The sequence below is a fragment of the Lygodium microphyllum genome, chromosome 7 (genome assembly GCF_053477565.2).
Source record: "Lygodium microphyllum isolate KBCC chromosome 7, Lygodium_microphyllum_v1.1.10, whole genome shotgun sequence".
In the NCBI taxonomy this organism is placed as follows: Eukaryota; Viridiplantae; Streptophyta; class Polypodiopsida; order Schizaeales; family Lygodiaceae; genus Lygodium; species Lygodium microphyllum.
Window position 1 is genome coordinate 29954986 of NC_141141.1, and position 17004 is coordinate 29971989.

The window sequence follows — 17004 nt, forward strand, 5'->3', positions numbered from 1 at the left end:
GCACGGTTGTATAAAATATACTACATAGTTAACAAATTAAGAAAGTCAACTAAAAAACCTTATATGAGTTAGAAAATAAAGAGACATACATATAGTGAGTGAAGTTTTGATTACCCCAAGATTTTGTCATTGTCTTTTTAAAAAGGTTCAATTGGTTTTTGAAGTCTTTGAGATCATCATCATTCCACTCAGTTTTATCACAATAAAAGAATACTTTGTCTAGTGTTTCCTAAACATTGGCTTTTCTATTTTGAGCTTGTCCATTATTAGCATGATTCTTAACTGCATTTTGTATGGACTTCCACTAATTGTATCTAATAGTTGAGCCACCATTCCTAGAGTTTATCTTACCAAGTCTCCCATGAAAGCATAGGAACCTTCTAGCCTTCACTCCACCAATAGATGGCTTTTTGGGGACACAATTGCCATCCTTAGACTTTTGAAGATTTGGTTCAATAACAACATTACCACCATGTAGATCAATTGTAGATAACACTTTTTCAATATTTGTTATAGCATCTGTTCTAGCTGATAATGGATTTAGCTTTCATGCAAATCCTATATAAAGATGAACAAGCTTTTCAATTATCTTACAAAGTGCATGAAGTATATAGATATATAGGCATTCACTAAAGGAATATCTAGGACTGGCTCAAACTATGGATCCTTGTTGTGCCTAGAGGGATCTCTATTCTGATTGCATGAGTTCAACTTTATGGTTGGGGACACGCAATATAGGCAAGGAGATATGGAGTTGGCTCCCTTTGATATATTGTACATACATTTGAGTGTCTTTAAGTCACCAGCTATGTGCCACTCAATCTTATAGTTCCAAAATCCTTTAACAAATAGCTCTTTTCCTGCTTGTTGTCTCTTAATAATATCAGGTATTGGTGTTCGATGAAAAACCCAACACAATATATCAAAATCCTCTATATCTACTTCGAATGGTCCTAGCTACCAAATGTTATGTTCCAATTGAACACTAAATGACATTGAGTGATTGCAGTGATCTTATGAAAGTGCTCTATTCATCAAGGTAATGGAGACCCTCTTTAGTTTTGTGCATTTTAGAATCTCACTTTCATCAAGTTTAACCAGAAATCTAGCCACTTGTTATGCCTCTTCTAGTGACAAGTCATAGAATCTGATCATTAAATATTGTAGGCCAGGCAAGTAAAGAAAACATTGTTAAACTCATTGAATACAACTTCCTTTTTCTTACCCTTGAAGCTAGCCTTGATATAGAAAGGCTTACCCGGAATCTCCATCGCTTTGTTATTCACTCTCTATCTGATAGTTCTGACCACAAATGGCCTTGAAAATATGCAATTGTGTACTTGTCCTTGCTTCATATTTAATTGTAAAAGCTGAAAAGGTTGTATATAAACATCTTGACTAATACAAATACTATCTATTGTCTTTTGCACCAACTCAGTAATCCAAAGAATGAACCTTTATAAATGACTTCAAGCATGGTTTCTTTTCCTTTTTAAATTTCTTCTTCTCCAAAATATCTTTTGAAAATATTGAAGGAAGAAGATGATAATAAAATTGAGATGCTTTTAAATAATCTCTTTCACTTACATTTGATTGAAGAGAGACCTAAACAAAATCATCACAAATCAATACAATTAATTATATACAAAATCATATTTGATATTTTTAAAGTGAAAAAAGTGTACCTTATTGCTTGGATTCTTTTACTATAACCACGTCTAAGATTCTCAATATTTTTAAGAGCCTTTTGTCGATTTTTAAGACCTACAATAGTTTGCTTTCATTGATAATATTTGATGCATTTCTCCAATGAATGAATCCTTTGTTGTTTGACAACCCTCTAGCTTCTACAACAACTCATTATCTTTTGATAAAAGAGAGTTCTCCAATGTAAGGATATCATTTTCTACGACCAAGTTAAGTGTATAACATAGAAACCCATTGTAACCATCACCAATGAACCTCATCAATGAAGAGCTATTATAGAAAGGCAAAGTGCTATTTTTGCTAGGATCTTTGGGATAAATCCTGCCATCTAACCAAAGATCAAGATTCTTCTTTCCTTCAAACCTGAGCATATGCTTCATAGAATTTGTAATAGTAATGGGTTTTGTTCTCCTCCTTATTGATTCATACTCACTATCCAACTCAATATATGAAGATAATAGAGAGGTATTTTACTAGAGCTATAGAGATCATTGGATGACTGATCCATAGCTAAGGATGTGATTAAAAGATTGGATTGAAAAACTATGTGAATAAGGAAAATGAAGAAAAAACTAGTAAGGATGGGAAAGACAGAAGAGAGAATGGAGGAAAGTAATCAAATGTCGAAGGAAATTCAAATTAAATACTAGTTTTCACTTTAAATGCACCTTCTTTGAAAATTTAGATTTACAAAAGGGATATAAATATTGCCTTCAAAATTCAAAAAAGGGATATATAAAATGATGTAAAATTGCCAAAAGGGGGTTTTTGAAATGCCATTTGAATGCACGTTATATAGAGGGTTAAGCTAAGGTGGAACCTAAGGTGGACTCCCTAGGTGATATAGGCACACTGTAAAATGCCAATGTTATAAGCACATAGAAAACCAAATTGTGAACTTTCTATGAATAGTAAAGAACGGGATTGGTAGTAAGATATTCATAAATCTTTATATGTAGCTCCAAATTGCGCACATGGTGTTGTTGTAAAGTAGACAATATTAGGCATCTTGCCATGGCATAAAATGTGATTTTGATATAATTATGGCATTTTAATTCACTACATGAATTTTATACAGCAAGTTGTCTGCACAATGAATTTAGTATTCTTCCTTTAGTACTTCCATGATTTCAAATTCTTCTTAAGTTTGAGGATTTCCATAAATAAGGTTGCTTTAACTTTATGTGTGTGTTGATGAAGTGAAATAATCACCCAAATCAACCACCTAGATAAAAAAGGATTCCATCATAATAGATGTCATAGGAATGAAAAGTGTCACCCATACAAGTAGTATGTATGTTCTCCCTATCACCCAAGTCAAAGGGAAACATGTCCAAAGCACTATAATAATCCCTCTTACTCCTCTCTTCTTCTTCTTCTTCTTCTTCTTCTTCGCTATAGCAATCTACCAAGAATAAATAGAGCACAATATACATAACATACAATTGGTCCATAGTGTGAACATGCCAACTAGAAAGATGATTGGATGAATATCTCGTAGCTTGGATAGGTGGACTATATCTTTACAACTATAAAGTATCACTAAAATGATATGTCCATGTGAACTTACTCATGTGTCATTAAAACTTTGTTCTATCTACACACCCATATTTGTGAACTTGCTCATGTATCATCAAAACTTTGTTCTACCTACACACCCATATTTGTGACCTTCCCTTGGATATATTTCTTTTTTCTTGCACTTTTTTCTGATGGACAAATTTCCCTTTATTGATTTTTGATTGTATTTTCATATTTTTTTACCATTTTCCATATGAATGCTCATTTTTAATGTCAGAATTCCATCTGCAATTCCCATCCTATTTCCCCCATTGAATTTCCCATTTATCCTTTTTCTCACACTATTATCCACCTTTTGGATTTTTAGTTCTTAATTTTTGCATTATTATGTGTGTTTTGTCTTCCTGTTCCCACGTGATCGTGTAAACTTTTATCCAAATTTTTGTTTCATCACTTCTGATGCCCCTTCATTGCCCCAACTCTATTTTCACCTGCATGAGGGAGGGGAGATGCTCATTCTTCCTTTTCTTTTAATTACTTTTAGAAACCAATAAATCAATCACCAAAAAAGAAAAAAAAAAAATTTCCCTCCCCATAATCACCCCTTCTCTTATCTCTCATTTTCTTTCTTCTTCTTCTTCTCTTTCTTTTTCTTTCTCTTCTTTCTCTCTCATCCCACTCTCTCTCCTCAACACCTCCATCCCCCCTCTCCCTCTTTCTCTCTCTCTTCCTCACCCTCTCCATGCATGCAACTACAATTTCCCTCCCCCTTTCTTCTCCCTCCACTCCTCCTCTCCCTTCACTTCCCCCTTCTCTAATATTTGCTGCCCCTACACTACAAGCACCACCACCACCCCTATTTCTATGCCACTTGGAGGGTTTCCCCCACTGCTTGGTCATCCCAGAGCTGCCAATGATGTAACCCCACCTTTGCCACCTCTACCATGTGGGCACCTTGCCTTGCCCTCCTCTATCACCCACCCCTCTAGTGGCTCCTCCTCCTTCTTGCCATCCCCTCCTCCCTCTTCCACCCCCACTCTACCCTACCACCTCCATCTCCTTCCTCCTACTCCCCATGCTTTGCTCCTCCATCTCCTTTCTATCTCGTCCTCCTCATTCCTCTACCATCCTCCTCCCTTCCACCTCCCCTACCTCTTGAGACCCATACCCCTCTCAGCAAAACCACTACCCACCCCCCAAAACCACTATTCCCTCCCTACGAACCACCATCCCCTATCCTCCATTCCCACCCACTCCCCCCACCCCCCCACACAAACCCTATCCTTCCACTCTTATACCCCCCCTCTTAAGCCCCATTGAAAGGTGAGAAGGATCGAAGCTTGCACGCGAGCTATGGCGGGAGAGCAAGAGCAAGAAAGAGAGAGACAAGAAATGGGAACTCCAACAGTCACAATGTGTGACCGGGCCTTCCTTTATTCAAACTGTCACTAAAAGAATAAAGAATAAAGTGACGTGACGGGCGCCCGCCACCTGCAGTGTGCAGTGGCGGGTACTGTCAGTGTAGTAATACACGGGGCGGCACGGTGGAGGCGCCTTTACCCCCAACAACCTCCCACTTAAAGGCGAATCTGCCCTAGTGAGAGAGAAAAGAAAAAGAAAAGACAGTACAAATGTACATAGGTGAGGAAAGGTGACATCTCATCCAACGCCCATCAACCTCCTGAGGAAGGCAAAGCGCTCAGTAGTGAGGCTCTTCGTGAGCAAATCTGCAGGATTCTCGTCAGTGGAGATCTTGACAAGGTCAACAGACCTGTCCTCCACGACACCACGTATGAAGTGATACCTCACCTCAATGTGTTTCGTCTTCGCATGGAAGACCGGATTCTTAGCCAACTGAATGGCACTCATAGAATCCGAATGCAGTGTAGGTGTAGCATCAATCCCAAGGTCAGCAACTAGACGGCCTAACCATATGGCCTCCTTGCAAGACTCAGTGGCTGCAACATACTCGGCCTCAGTGGTAGACAAAGTAGTACACTTCTGAACCCTGGACATCCAAGAGATAGCCCCTCCAGCATAGGTGAATACATAGCCAGAAGTGGACTTCCTACTATCTGCATGTCCTGCATAATTGGAGTCAGTGTACCCCACAACCCCTGTATCCTGGCTGCCATAGCAAATACACATATCTGCTGTGCCCTTCAGGTACCTCATGATACCCTTCACGGCATCCCAATGTCTGCTGCCAGGTGTAGCCATATAGCGTGCCACAACACCAACTGCATGTGTAATATCTGGACGAGTGGCTATCATGGCATACATCAAACTGCCCACGGCTGATGCATAAGGGATCTTGGCCATCTCGGCCCTCTGCTCATCTGTCTGCGGACAATCGGCCTGTGATACCTTCACATAAGAAGGTAATGGACAGCCAATAGGCTTTACGTCCTGCATGCGGAAGCGCTCAAGGACTTTATGAATGTACTCCCGCTGTGAGAGATACAAAAGTCCCTGATGCCTATCGCGCTTAATGCGCATCCCAAGTATATGTGAGGCCTGTCCCAAATCCTTCATCTCAAAGCTCTTCTTTAGCTGAGATTTAAGAGCATCTAGCTCATCATGAGCTTTCCCTACTATCAGCATATCATCAACATAGAGTACCAAGATAAGCAAACTGCCATCACGGGCTTTCTTCGTGTAAAGACACGGATCCATAGCACTCCTGCTGTAGCCCTGTGACTGCATAAAGGCATCAAACTTATGATACCATTCCCTAGGTGCCTGCTTCAAGCCATACAAGCTCTTCTTCAACTTGCACACTAGGTGCTCCCTGCCAGGTTCTGCAAAGCCCTTAGGCTGATCCATATAGATCTCATCATGCAAGTCCCCATGTAGAAAAGCCGTCTTGACATCCATCTGATATAGATCTAAGTCAAGCTGTGCAACCAAAGCCAAGACTAAGCGCAGGGTGGTCATCTTAACCACAGGAGAGAAGATCTCATCAAAGTCCACACCATGTTCCTGCTTAAAACCCTTTGCTACCAATCTAGCCTTGTATGCCGGCTTGGGGTGTCCAGGGGTACTTTTCAGCTTGTACACCCACTTGCATGGCAAAGCCTTCTTGCCCTTAGGCAAGGCAACCAAATCCCAAGTCTCAATCTTATGCAAGGAGTCTATCTCAGACTGCATAGCCCTCTCCCAGGAGTGACTGTCACCCCTGCGCATAGCCTCATCATAAGTGAAAGGCTCTCCTGTATCTGTAACCAAAACATAATGCATAGAGGGCTGAAATCTGTCAGGTGGACGTCTATCTCTAGCAGACCGTCTCACCACAGGCTCTGCTGCCTGTCTAACTACCTGTCCAACATCCTGGCCCTGTGGAGGAACTGCTGCAGGCTGTACTACTGGCTGTGCTGGAGCTTTAGGCTCCTCCTGAAAGATCACTCTGCGGATCTCAACCACCTTCTCAGGCTGCCTGTGCATCTTGTCTTCATGGAAGACGACATCATGGCTGCGTACTATTTTCCGCGCCTGCGGATCCCATAGGCGATAGCCCATCTCTCCTGACTCACCATAGCCAAGGAATATGCATTTAATGCTCTTTGGATCCAATTTACTCCTCTTGTCCTTGGGCACATGGCAGAATGCCTCACATCCAAAGACACGGAGATGCGCATAAGAGGGTGGCTTACCAGCCCAAACTTCCTCTGCAACCTGGAAATCCAATCCACTGGAAGGCGATCGGTTTATGACATGCACTTATGTACTAACTGCCTCAGCCCAAAAACTCGGGGGTAGGCCTGCATGGCTAAGCATAGAGCGCACACGCTCCTGAATAGTCCTGTTCATGCGCTCAGCCAAACCATTCTGGGGTGGGGTGTAAGGGGCGGTCAACTGACGCTTAATACCCCTGTCATCACAAAACTGCTCAAAAGCATGCGAGACATATTCTCCCCCATTATCTGTCCTAAGGCATTTCAGCCTATACCCAGTCTGGTTCTCAATGTCAAGATTGTGGGAGAGAAGGAAGAAGTCTCGCTTGAAGCTTTCTTGCTTGCACAATGGGGGAAGACACACAAGGGTGGAGGCTGAAAACAGTTTTCCTCTTCTTAGTTGTGTAAGCCAAAAGAACTCAAGTACAAAGAAATAGAAGAACCCTCTATATGGGTCTCAAACCAAACTCAACTAACTAAGGTGGCATACTAACTGAGCCACGAACTAGAATAGATAAGGATAGCCATCATGTAGCTATTATTCATGGGCGGTGTACCAACCGCGTCTGCAACTGACAAGTCGGTGACATAAATACACAACGGTCACCCTGGCGTATCACGAGTGGAGCTCGATATCTCAACACTCAACAAGAGCAAGCCATCTCTGAAAAACTGCCAAGACATCGGACTTCTGCTTTATGGGATAAGCCCACACTTTCCTAGAAAAATCATCAATGAAGGTAACGAAGTACTTCGCGCCACCCATAGACATGCAAGGCATAGGCCCACAAACATCGGAATGCACCAATGCCAAGGGCTCACTCATGCGTGGCCTACCCGATTTCTTATGCGTAGACCTATTCTGCTTACCATAAAGACAATGATCACACGAGTCAAAACATGCATAATCCAAAGGCGGAAGATACTGCAAACCAGATAACATTTTCATTCCTTTCAAAGACATATGCCCCAAACGGGCATGCCAAAGTGATACATGTGGGATAGAGCCCACTGCCAAAACATGGTCTACAGAAGACCCAGATACAACAAGAGGATAGAGGCTGCCAGCCTTGGCGCCTCTAGCAAGCACAAGTCTGCCTTTGGTAATCTTCCAGGCAGAATCCCCAAAACAGACATGAAATCCTGCATCATCCAACTGTCCTGCAGACATAAGACTACGCGTAAGCGTAGGTACGTGACGTACATCCCTGAGCAAAAAGGAACTGCCAGTGGAAAACTGCAACTGAATATCTCCACAGCCCACAATATCAAGAGACCTGTCATCTCCAAGTCTGACTGATCCAGATACAGTACGGTAAGAGTGAAACCACTCACGGTAAGGCGTCACATGGAAGGACGCACCTGAATCCAATAACCAGCACTGTGCATACATACTAGGTGTCTCAGTCAAAAGTGTGAAGCATCAGAAGAATTAGCTGCAAGTATAAACTCATCACCACCATCGAACTCTTCAGTCTGCGTGACATTAATTTTCCCAATCTTGACGTTGGACTTCGCAGGTACTATGCTGCGATCAGAGGACTTCTCCTGCACTTTATCTTTCCCCTTATCCTTGCGCTTCTCATTGCGCAACTCATGACACTGTGGTCTAATATGGCCCTTTTTCCCACAATGATGACAAGTGACATTTGCATTGCGTCCACGCGACTTACTACGCGACTTGCCACCACGAGATTTAGACCGACCCTTCTGCGAGTCACGGCCTCGGCCATTACCACGGTCATACCTATCATTCCTGCCTCTAACTGTCAAAGCATGACTACCACGAGAGGCATCCAAGTTTTTGCGATTCACCTCTTCCTGAAGAAGAGCACTCTCAACATCTGCCAATTTTAGAGTAGCACTAGAGGCACAAAGAGCAGTGCGGAATACATCCCATGACTCATTCAGAGTTCCAAGCAAGAAAAGAGGAGTTACTTCCTCTCCAAAGGTGATATCCTGCGAAGTCAGGTTCTTCAGTATAGCATGGAACTGGCTCAAGTGAGCAAACATAGTCGCATTATCCTTCATGCGCAGATCCATAAGCTGCTTCAACCAGTACATCTGACTCGCCGGACTTTTCTTATCATAAAGATTCTTGATCTTATTCCATAGATCCCATGCACTCTGTGCTTCCTCAAATACATTATAATGTACCTGTTCAGTGAGAGACAATACAATCGTGGACTTGCATAGCTCATCAAGTTCAAGCCAGTCGTCATTGTCCATAGTTTCAGGTTGCTCCCCACTCAACCGAAGTGGCTTAATCTAAGATTTCTGCACCAAAACCTGCCATATTTGACTCTTCCAGTAAGAGTAGTTGGTACCATCCAACTTTGTAATGTTAAAGATGGCACTATCATGCGAAGATGACGCCATTATGCAGGCTGGAAATGCCCAAACAGTCCAAAACGGCTTGCTGTTTTACTGCAGAAACTGCCCAAAAATGACCAAAACGGGGTCCAAAGGGCGAGCAAAGTGTGCCAAAAGTGGCTGCCCACTTAGTACTAGGTGTGGTACACCAAATCAGGATATTTCAGCATGAAAAGTACACCTCAGTCCACCAATAACTGCTTGCTGTAATAAATTGCAGGTATGCAGTCTAGAGAGCAAACTGTCCCAAAATAGGATCCAATGTCAAGCAAACAATGCTAGGTCCAAAGCCGGCATGAAACGGACATAAGAAAGGCCAATGACAGTGAAAAGAACATGAGCTCAACACCAAGCATGTCAAAATAACATCTGCCAGTGAAAGGCACACCCCCAGACACTCTAGGCAAAGTGTTCCTGTAACTGCCAAAACCTGACACAAATATGTATCTGCTCAAAGAGAAAGATCCAAATATGAGACTCAGCTCATAAGCATCCTATGAACCAAGAGTACATCAATGCATATCCATAAAGATCGGAGTATGATCCCAAAGTCTCAATGTGTATGTAGCTGCTCAAGACATAAACTGCTTCAAATACATGTAAGTGCTCCAATAGCATGCAACTGTCAAAGGTCAAGAAAGCATGTAAAATGCTCCCACTGGCACAAAAGGCGTACAAAGCGAGCTCAGAAGCTCAAACAACCCAAGAGAAAGCACCAGTGATAAGTGACCCTGTCAATGCATCAAGCGCATCCGAGAGAGCATGACATACATGAAGCACCGGTCGTATTAACCATGAAGCAATACATAAGCCCAAATAAGCTCTCGGTCAACTCAATGACATCCAAATAGCAACCAAGATCAGTGATCAAGTAAGCCGGGAATGCTCAAATACATCCAAATCCAAGCTCCAAATGTCGGTATGGCATACACGAACCAAATAGCATATGTCACGAACCAAAGCATGTAATGCAAAAGCCTAACTGTCAAGCAGAGACATGAGGCATAGGCGGTCCACGAGCATGCCGAGTCGGTCCAAATGCCAGTGAAGACGGAGCTAATGCGAAGCTCAAAAGCATCCCATAATCTCATACATATGCTCCAAGTCGTCCCCAAATGTCAGAGATATCATGCCAAAGCTCAAAGCATACATCCGGTATCGGTAGGTAAGTGCCAAAGCATGTAAAGTACCTTCAGCCCACTGTTATTCCAGCATGTATTTACTGTTCTAAACAGTAGATTTCAGCCCCAAATTCAAGCCAAAATCATGGTCAAACCAAATGCATACATCCCCAATACATCCGGGTAGGAAGTAGACCGCATACGGGCATCAAACAAGGTAACCGGAGTAGAGTATAAGCATTAAATGCCAATGCCAAGTGTGGCTGCCCTGTTTCCAGCACTGTATAACAGTAAATAACAGTCCCAAATCAGCCAATATTTCAAGCCAAAATCATGGCATAATCATGTGCATACATTCCCAAGGCACTAGGCATCATGTAGACCGCATACGGGCATCAAATAGCACAACCGGAATGGAGTATAAGCAACAAATGCTAATGCCAATGGTGCTGCCCTGTTTTCAGCCTGTTATGACAGTTTATGACAGTCCCAAATCTGAAGAAATCAGCCCCGAAAGATCAAGACCAATACCCAAAGCTTGAATGACATCAAACATGAAGTCTATAGCCCTCTTGATCAAGGTAGAGAGCAAGAAGCAATGGCCAAGTGTGGAGCTGAAGTAGATGAGTGCTCACAGCCTGGAAAAAAATGATGCAATCTGCCCTGTTGGTGCTGAACTTGCTGTTGCTCCACATGGGCTGAAAAGGGGGTAATGGGGGGCTCAATGATGGCCCAAGGTAGGCACATACCAAGCCATGAAGGCCCAATGCAAAGGGGAGGGAAGATATGAGCTATGGAGCTCAAGAAGAGTGGCTGCCCTTTGTTCCTGCCCTGTTTCAATCTGAGAATACACTCAAATGCCTGCAAATGCTGAAGCAATACCTCAAGGGCAAGGCCCTGATGAAGCTCAAGAAGGCCAGGATGGAGCTCGGGAAGCCGGGGAGAGTCGGGAGCTCAAGAGGTCGGCTATGGCTGCCGGGATGGAGACCCAATGCGTGAAGCGAGTCGATGCGAAGGTCGGGAAGCACCGAGTCGAGCTCGAGCAAGAGAATGCCAAGCTCTGATACCAGTTGAAAGGTGAGAAGGATCGAAGCTTGCACGCGAGCTATGGCGGGAGAGCAAGAGCAAGAAAGAGAGAGACAAGAAATGGGAACTCCAACAGTCACAATGTGTGACCGGGCCTTCCTTTATTCAAACTGTCACTAAAAGAATAAAGAATAAAGTGACGTGACGGGCGCCCGCCACCTGTAGTGTGCAGTGGCGGGTACTGTCAGTGTAGTAATACACGGGGCGGCACGGCGGAGGCGCCTTTACCCCCAACACCCATGTCATGTGCTCCTCCTCTCACAGTAGTAAATTACCCTCCCATGGCATTTTTGTCGCCACTCCCATTCCTATGCAAGACTCCCCCCCAACCCCATAGGCAAAAAAACCATCCATGCAGACACCTTCTTGCATCCTTCGCAGGTCCTTGTTCCCATGCGGGTTGCCCATGTTGGATATTCTTTTACTACTTTTCACATGTCGATCTTTATGGTCCGTATGTGTGTGGTTGACTAGCTTTTGTTCATGTGTGGGGAAATACATGTGGTTTTTTCATGCCACAAATCTTATGTTCATGTGTTGCTCTAGTTAGATAGCCACCTTTTACCTATGTTTCAAATTTAAAAATTTGAAAGAAAATACATAATTTTTTTGAAAAAAACTACTTAAAAATAAAAATAATTCAAAAACTAGAATAAAGTTGAGGATGAGTGAAAATTTTAAAAATAAGTCTAAATTTTTAATTTTGAAAAAAATAAAAAAGATAAAACACATTAAAAATTTTAAATATTTGGCAAAATAGGTTAGAAAACTCATAAAAATTGAAAACATTTGAGAAAAATTTCAAAAAATAAATTTTTTCTTTTTGGCTCCATAAATTTCAATAGGTCCATTTTTTAAAATTAAAATGCAAAACAAAAAGCAAACCACATAAACTAATCCACATATAAGATAAAAGAGGCAAAAAAACCAAACAAAACTCCTGCAAATTTTCTTTATTTTTCCTGAATAACAAATCATAAATATCAAAAGAAAGAAAAGAAAACTTTTTTTAAAAAAAATGCAAACACATCCAAAACAACACATATACATCCCAGCATGGTCTCTTTTGACACTTTTTTTAGCCATTGTTTTGTTTTGGATTACCCTCTAGGAGGATGACTAGTTGCTAGTCGTCCATTTGTCCTTTCTATGGATTTGTGGATGACATGGATTTGTTTGATTTGCATCTCGTTCACACTACCATGCCATTAGACCTTGTGGGTATCCCACACATCACCAAGTTCTTTTTATTTTCTTCCTCCATATACACCATATTAATACATGTTTTAATTTTAATTAAAAATCAACTGACCATTGTACCACTAAATTACCAAAATGCACTCTGTAATTTTTAATTAAAATAAGCTAACTATTAATCTGTAAAAAGAACCTCTATCGTTGCATAAGCATAATGCACCATAACCCACATAATTTTTATAAATAAAAATAAGCCCTTGATATTCATAGGTGCATGCACACATATGCTATAGACACAAAAATTTGTAAATAAAATTCACCCCCATTGTCATGTGTGCATGTGCTTTGTGCCACACATAATCTAAATTGTAACAATGAATTACATTTAGAGACTCCTTGTTAAGTATGAGTGGGAATGGGCTATGATAATTCCAATTCATTATCTATTAATGGATTAATTTAAAAATGAACTAACGAGTAATTTTTACTTGATTAAATAAATTTACTTATCTTCACCCGTCCACTCCATCACATTATAGGCTTACCAATTGCACATATATGAGGATGGGATTATCAATCAATTTGGTCTTATTAGTCCCTCTCCACCTTTTCTTTTAGTTTGTGGTTCTAATACAAGTCCTGATACAAGTCCATTTTGATCTATATGGTATGGTTAGTGTTTGGGGTACAATATGCTTGCTATTTTATTTTATTTTGAATATTTGATTACGGGGTTCAAGGTGCTTATTTGTTTGCACAATATGAATCTCTCCATCGTATATGTGTATAAGTAATATAATTTTTTAATGTAGGATGTGGATTTCTTAGGGATGTCTAGTCTAGTCCTATCCACTTTGGTATTTTCCTAATTTTTGTCTCAATAGTAGTGGTCTATGGATTTTATAGGAATTCCCCTATTTTTCTTAGTTTTTGTGTATGTATGGTTTATATTGTGTAGTATGAATAGCACCTCCACTGCTAATAGTTATTCAGCATGTCCCACTATCGATTATCTCTACCCCACTCTGCTCCACTTGTCCCTAGTGGTGCTAGTTTGAAATGAGTAGATTGTGAGGGTCTTATAGAAGGAAACCCCTAGACCATTGATGCTAAGCAAGCTCGTTAACAGTTTAGGTGTATTGATGGCTATTATTTCTTCTCCTTTATGAAAGCAGCTCTATTAGTTCTCTTGTCAGATTGTTGTGTATGTGGCAAGCTAATGTCCTAATGCCTATCAAAAGGCATGTTGACTACTGTCAAAATTCTCACTAGAGCTAAGTTTAATTAGGAAATGTTCCATTTCACAAAAATAGACCAACATTTCTAGAAGGTCTAGAAAGGCCAACTAATTAATATATCTTATGGAGTTTTTATTCATAAGTTGATCACTTTTGCACCTCCCCCATGTGGAGTCTCTATTCCTAATCCTACTCCACTTCTTGAACAATCTCCACCTTTAGTTCATTGTCCTCCCCATGCGAGAAATTTCTGATGATGACGATGAACCTCCTACTAGGGTGACCCACAAGAAGCATTCATGTATATAGACTCCTTCTTGTTTTGCTCCTATTCATATTCCTTCTCTTGTACAAGCTCTTTTGCCTATTTTTTCTACTAGTTCCCCTTCCTTCATACTTTTCCTGCATAAGCTTGCTTGCAGCACTAAGGGAAGGGAAACTTAATCCTAAAACTCCATGTGGGGACCTAAAATGGGCCCGACATTGGCTCTTTACCACTAGCCGGACCTCTAAGACACACAAGACACCCCACATAGCCTCGCGCCCAAGAGTGTCTAAGGCTCACACTACAGTAAACCCTAATATCGATTTTGTGTTTGTAATAGAACACAATCCAATGTTTACCTTCCCCTACTCCTCAGAGGGAGATCCCATAACATATATGTATAACACCTCCTAGCACAAACATAGGAAAGCACCTCTCGAGACTAACTATCGCAGCTCCACTACAGCTATCCCTATCAAGGGGATTGGCCCCAAGATGTGTTGCTTCAACATATAAGATGCACGATACATAGTCCACTCTTTGATTTATCAAACAATCTAGGATTTTATATTTCCTCACTAAACTTATCCCAAGGAACTGCTCGTCTAACCTTCAGCAAAGGACTTTCTCACACTCTCAGCATTGATCAATATTTGGTATACAAGTGCTATGCATCCAAAAGATTATAGCATATGGCATGCAAAATGTAAAAGTGTACGCCTATTGTGCACAAAAAATATTATCAAATCAACATTTTGTGATGTGGAAAAACAACCCTTTCATTATCTTCACTAAACGTATGCTTTGATGTATGGAGACTAACACCAATTTCTCGTGCTACTAGCCCCTTAAACTGAAATTATTATCATCCTATATGACGTGAAAAAATAAAAGATCATACTTCATTTTTCCACACTTAAACACTTCCACAACCCTTCTTTTCCCCGTACCCCTTATGTGTTGCATCGTTGCATAGGTATAGGGTTTTATTTTTTTGTCATTTTCGATGTATAAAGCAATAAAAATGAAATAAAAAATATAAACAAGGGTGAACTGAGGCTATAACTCATGCCTCAACCTTGCCAAACATGCACACACATTATCCATATTTTTTTCTATTTTTTGAAGCACAAAAATCTATTTTTTTCTATTTTTCTATTTATTTATCAAAAAATAGATTATTTACTAGTTTTTTTGGTTTTTCTAATTATGACAACTAAGACTCACTCATTTTCCACATTTCATCCCTCATGCATCATTTTTATCTAACCCAAAATGACAAAAATCCCATTTTCTTTGTAAAATGAATATTTTTTGGATTTTAGGATATTGTTTTCACCATGATCACATTATGTATTCTGATTTTTCTGACATAGACTCATCAAACATACAACAAAAAATATTCCTACCAATTTTCATCCAATATGAATACCATTTGACCAATAAAATATCAAAAATAATCATTTTCCTTCATAAAAGAGAGTTATCGGGTTTTTTTTTGTTGCAAGTTTTTTTAAAATCTGATTCAGGATAGCAAAATAGTCTGGCATTGATGCTCAGTCCATCTCTGGTCATCCATCTTCAGGCCCACTCAATTTGGAAGCAATCTGGTATACCGCCGTACAAGCATTCATCAATCGGGCTTCTTCCACATAAACCGCCTCTTAGGGGAGAGAGAGGGTGGAGAGAGAAATACTAGAATGTGATCTTTCAATCTGGGCAGCCATTGGAGGAGCAAAGGGCAGCAATGGAGAGTGAAGAGAAGCAGTAGATCATTGATGCAATCAGTTTATGGAGTTACATTGAAGTGAGAATTGCCCCTCCCCTCTCAAAAACTCGTCATTTGGTTCCATGGCACCTCCATTTTCTCCACGCAGCTGAAAAAAATGCCCCCCCCCCCTCCATTCATCAAATTTTTTAGGGGGCCCTAAGGGAGCCCCCAAGGATCACACCCTTTTGCTTAAAGTCCTTTTCCACTTGCTTCTCTTTTGTCCCTCCACCTCGGGCTCTCCTAGTCTCGCGTTCGGCCTCCATTTTGCAAATCGAAAATTTTTGCGCACTCGTCTCGAGGTCCCCCACTATTGAGCATCTCGTGAAGTCTCATTTGACATCTTGAGAAATTATGGAAATTACCCAACCATCGCTCGATGAGTCTTTAAAGCACTTTTGGAACCCGTTGTCAAGTGTTTTTCTGAAGTGTTACTTCGTAATTGGATTTCTTGTGTTTGACTAGCTTAGGATTTGTTTCTATCATTTTGTTTGATTTGTTGAGTGTGAAACTTCATAGCCTTGGTCGAGCTTGGTATTTTTTTGGACAGATTGAAGTTGAAGTTTGCTATTAGCTATCGAACATTGAGGAGCTAGGTATGTATTCTTGTTGTGACTCTTGCACATCACAGGGATAATGGGTTCACGAGCACTTCACTTTGCACTTATTGATGCACTGCACTTGGGGGTCGTCTCCTATTCTTATCAAATACTTCCATGCCATGGGTTGGGATTATGCATGTATTACTGTCAAGATTGTGGGAGAGAAGGAAGGAGTCTCACTTGAAGCTTTCTTGCTTGCACAATGGGGAAATACACACAGAGGTGGAGGCTGAAAACAGTTCTCCTCTTCTTAGTTGTGTAAGCCAAAAGAACTCTAGTACAAAGAAATAGAAGAACCCAATATATGGGTCTCAAACCAAACTCAACTAACTAATGTGGCATACTAACTGAGCCACGAACTAGAGTAGATAAGGATAGCTATCATGTAGCTATTATTCATGGGCGGTCTACCAACCGCGTTTGCAACTGACACGTCGGTGACATAAATACAC